Source organism: Alosa alosa, chromosome 16 (assembly GCF_017589495.1).
Source record: "Alosa alosa isolate M-15738 ecotype Scorff River chromosome 16, AALO_Geno_1.1, whole genome shotgun sequence".
Taxonomy (NCBI): Eukaryota; Metazoa; Chordata; class Actinopteri; order Clupeiformes; family Clupeidae; genus Alosa; species Alosa alosa.
Genome location: NC_063204.1, coordinates 14387463 through 14392387, shown reverse-complemented (window position 1 = coordinate 14392387; position 4925 = coordinate 14387463).

The window sequence follows — 4925 nt, the reverse complement described above, 5'->3', positions numbered from 1 at the left end:
GGTTGCTGATGTGGAGGTGGGGGATGGGATGTGAAATGAGCCTTTTCCTAAAGCGGCGCACCCGGGGCTGATAGGCTGTAAGCCAAACATGTCAACCCTTCCTCGCTGCTTCGCCGTCTCGCTGCTGACGTCTGAGCCGCAAAAAGGAGGGCACTTTTGATGGGTCGTGATGCTGTGTGATTGGAGGTCAGACAGAGGGCGAGGGGCCGCAGTGTTTTACTGGCTGACGTCGGCTAACGTCGGTCTCTCTCACACTCGTGCGTGTGACCTGTGAGCAGTGTTCACGTGACATCTCTCTGTCACTCACTCTCCTAAATGACTTCGGCACACAGCCTGACCCGATCCTCATTGTGTCTAATGAGTTCCAGAGAAGCGCCGCTCGCCTGGACCGGGGAGCTGTGCAGGCTGTCAGCTCCGTCTCCGTCTCTCCACAGCATCAGCCGTGAGCTGGAGAAGGCTTCTCCCAGGACAGGCACTGGGGGTGGCGGAGGAGGGGGGAGGGGATTATCCACACTCTGCTCTTCAGAAGTCGGCCTTGGGGCTGTCAGGGCAGCTGATTCCCCATTGGAGGATCCCACTGCGGGTGTAGCTTGACGCTAACTCTCTCGGAGTCCACTGTGAGTGAGGTGGGCTCTGATCACTTGAGCAGACCTTGGGATGGGAGTGGTTAGGGACAGTGAGGTCTGGGATCCGATAAATGGCTTTGACACCTCAGTCTTTGTCCTGTCAGAGACGCAGTGAGGCCGAGAGGAGGTTTTGGCCAAGGGCCTGACTTCATTGACTGCTGCAGCTGGTGTGCAAACTCCTCAGGACTTGCTGAATTATTCGTTTCCATGACAATAAAGATGCCAATACCACACTGGGCATCAGCCAGGGCTGCGGGAGCAGGCCTGCAATGGTGTGTTAAATGGGTCTCAGCTCTTAATGAATGGAGCTTGCTTGATGTGGTAATGTTCCAAGTCATTCTCTACGTCTCCCAGCCCGGTTTCTAGAGGATCTGTTGTGGCTCCTCTGTGTAGTTTGTCCGACTGGTGTAAATCTATGGGCCTCCTACCAACCCTGGTCTGTGTGCAGTGACTTATGTTGAGGGTTTAGTGCAGTTATTTATTGTTATTGATTAAAAGTTCATGTGTAGTATATATCTGTGCGTAGTATCTGATGTGAAACAAAGGATGTGCTTGTTGTCAGGGTAATCATTTTCAGAAGATTACAAAAATTGCTTTTTAGTGTTTGAAATTGTTGTTTGATATTTTTCATTGATTAGATAATGGAAAGCCCTGCGCTGTGTTCTCCACTCAGTGGGTGGAGCAAGTCTCTGTGGAGACTGGAGATTTGGCACAGATGCTGCTGCTGTAGCCGTTTGTCTAATTCCACTTGCCGTGCTGTCACTATTCAATTTGCGGCTTGTTTCATCTCCTGTGGATAAAGTGCTTTCCAAAGAGCTGTTCATCTTTGACTGAGCTGTGAGATTTATTGCTCTGTGTGGCATGCTTGAGAGAGAGAGAGAGAGAGAGAGAGAGAGAGACAGAGAGAGAGACTGTACGTACACACCGCCGCCGACTTCAGCTTCCAAAGAGTGAGGAGGTCATTCATTTTCAATGGAAGCCAGGTTCTCTCAGCTGCCAGAAGCGTCCAATCCGTCAGCGTCGCGTTTTGGGCGTCTTGAGCATCAAGGAGAAAGTTGAAAGTCTTTCTATGTTCTGAAGGGTGTGTTCCACGTTCTAATGAACCAGTACCTTGTTCTTACTGATCTATGGCACATTCAGAGGGATCGATGCCATGTTCTGTGGCTATGGTGCTCGGTGCATTTAGAGGAGTCTCAGGACTGCTCATGGTGTTTGTGCTTCTCTCTGATGCATCTGTCTTGACAAGCAAGATGAAATCACTCTATCGCTCGTCTGTCCCAGCTGGCGAAACGCTATTCCATCATCCTCCTTTTCTCCAAAGTGGTCATTCGCTGCTTCTAGCTTATGAATGGGAGCTGGATGAGAGTTTGATATCAGGGGAATTGGATTTGTGCCCAGAAGAGAAATAGATCACTGGAGCATTTAGTGGAGCGAGACTAGGTGATGAGTTGCGGAAGCAGTGGCCAAAAGGAGGTATCCATCACGTCAGACCCCTTCTGACCCAACGCCACAGAGGAGGAGGACGAATCAGCTTCCTAATCAACAGAGATCAGTGGTAGATGTGTCTCTGGCGCAGGCTCCAGACACGAGGACGGAGAATAGCCGTCAACCCGTTCGTTTTAAACATGTCTTGTGTATTTTTGTCCCAGCCCCGCCCACTCATTTTAATATTTCCGCTTAAACATCCTGTATTTTAATACTGTCATAACATTAGCCCTACCACCGGATCTGTCAGTCTCTGTAGTGCTGTCCTGTTGCTACCCCCTTACCCTTCCAGTGAAACAGATGTTGTCAAAGCAGCAGGGATGCAAACGGCGCACCTTTTGGCGGATGCCGCCTTTTTCATGGCTGTCTGGGGGACTTGTGTGAATCGTGCAGATCCGATGAGTTTTTCTTTGGGGGGGTTGAAGTGTCTGATTATAATTTCATCAAAGTTAATTCTGTATTAAAATTACTACATAAACACATAGCCTACCGTTACAGTCCATAAAACATAGGAAGTGTAAGACAACACTAAATCAAAAAGCTGCGCACGTAAAAATCCCATTTGCTGCGCACCATTATCCTACTGCTACGGGGCTGCACTTCACTGCACTGTCCGGGATCCAGTAATTTTGTGTCGCGCCTGGTCTTTTTTGCAAGAAAGGTAAGGTTAACCATATTTGATGTCTTCTAATCACATAATTTCTACCATTTGCATTGTGTAATGTTTAGGTTGTCCTAATGTGTCATTACAGTCTTTCCAATAACTATGCCAGGTTAGTGCTAGGTAGCACACTAGCACTACATTTTACATGACTAGCAAAAATACAGTTTGATTTTTTTTTTAACCTTGTTTGTTGCGTCAGTCAGTTTAGTTCAGTTCGGACAGACTAGCAGTATTTTGTCCTGTAATATTTTAGTAGCAGCCTAACGTTATATCCAACTCTACCCCCTTTCCAAAGTGTAGCCTAATGGTAACGTACTTGTTTAGGCTAGCAGCTTGTTGACGTCTAGTAGCCATGAGCCGCTGGTCTAGGCTTTTTCGCAAATGCAACCCGAAGTGACAAGTGACGAACTGACTTATTTTCAATGACACCTACCACATAAGGGCGAGAAACTGATGTGTGGGCTTATCCTAACAGACAGACCGCACTACTGTTGATACATTTTAACTACATTTTCGTGCAGAAGAACGTTATTTTGGGGCGCATTGAGAAAGGGGGCAAAGTAAAGTGAACTATTTTGCACTCTGTTATGATACTGTCAGGTCTAGGGTAACACTATGGCTAATATATGCAACTTTTCATTTGCAGAATGAGAGAATTTGATGAGAGTGAGGCACTAACAGTTAAGAAAGTGGATGAGGGTTGTAAAACAAATTGGAACTGGTCTTGGTTACAGGTTGAAACGGAGATTGAGGTCAAGACAGCCAAACACAAATTCAAAATGTCAGACTTTTTCAAAAAAATGGAAAAAAAGGGACATGCCAAATGTACTTTCTGCATGAAAGAGATTAATTATGCTAACAAGGGAGTGCATGCTCTGTTGAATCACTGCCAGAGTGCTATACACACAGAGAGAGTGGCTACCATCATATCTACCCAGTGTGGCCCAGCTCCTCTGTCAAGACAAGCCAGCTACCAGCCAAAGTCAGGCCCCAGCAGACAGAATAAGGGAAGGAACTGGGACAGTGTATTTTCATATAAAGAACATTTTTGTGTGAATAGGGTGAGCCCATAGACAGTAAAAGATATGGACAGAGTCCAGTGTTGCGCGGGTTTGGTCACAAGCGGCCCGCGGTCGCCCGATATTTTAATCAACCCGACCGCAACTCGGACCGCAAATATTAATTAGGACAAAATTATACCCGACCCGCGATCCGACCCGCTTATTTACAAAATGTGTGCTTTTGGTTATAGTCTGCATGCAGTGTGACAGTAGGCCATTTCTGTAAAACAAACTAATTTATTTAGGCATGCAGAACATAATGTTTGCGTATGGAGAGAGAATGAGAATAAGAGCGCAAGCACGACTTAACCACCAAGGATTAGAACACTAGGATAAGATTTGAAGGCCATGGACATACATCTTTCTTTCAAAAACAGAAATGGTGAGGCAAGGTAGGCTAGAGAGATAGATTGCTGGTCAAAACGTTTTATAATGCTGAATGAAGCACAAAGCTTTACAAAAGCACATCCACTGTTTAAAGTCACAAACACAACGAACTGTAACTTTTATGCATGCGCGAACCTATACATAGGATGTATAGTCTGTGCCATAACATTTATTCCTGCAGGCTGCCCGTTTTGGCTGTCATACTTTTAAATGACTTCGCAAGAAGCAGGCCTACATAGACCATAACTTACTGTCATCTTCTTTAAGAACTTTTTCCCAAAATTTCCCATAGCCTATTTAAACTTTTCCTGAAGGGGTGTCTATTTTTTTAACTTGCGTCTTCAGCTTCTTTACTGTTGACTTTACTGTAGGCCTATTGATGCTTTACTGTATTGATGTCAGCCTTCTTGTGATATTTTAAGTAGGCCTAGGCCTATTTGTAGAAAATATATATTTAATTAATTTTAACTGACCCGCCCGCAAATGACCCGAATATCATTAAAATATTTTCTTTATGACTCATAACCGCGGGTGACCGCGGTCATCCGCGGGCAACCGCTTAATTTCGGGCAGACCGCGCAACACTGACAGAGTCATCACGTAGACGTCAATCGAGGCGGGTGAAGCAAATTTCAACCGTTTCCTATTGGTCGACGAGGCTTTCTGCGCAGGCTCAGGGGACGTAAATGTAACGTAGGCACG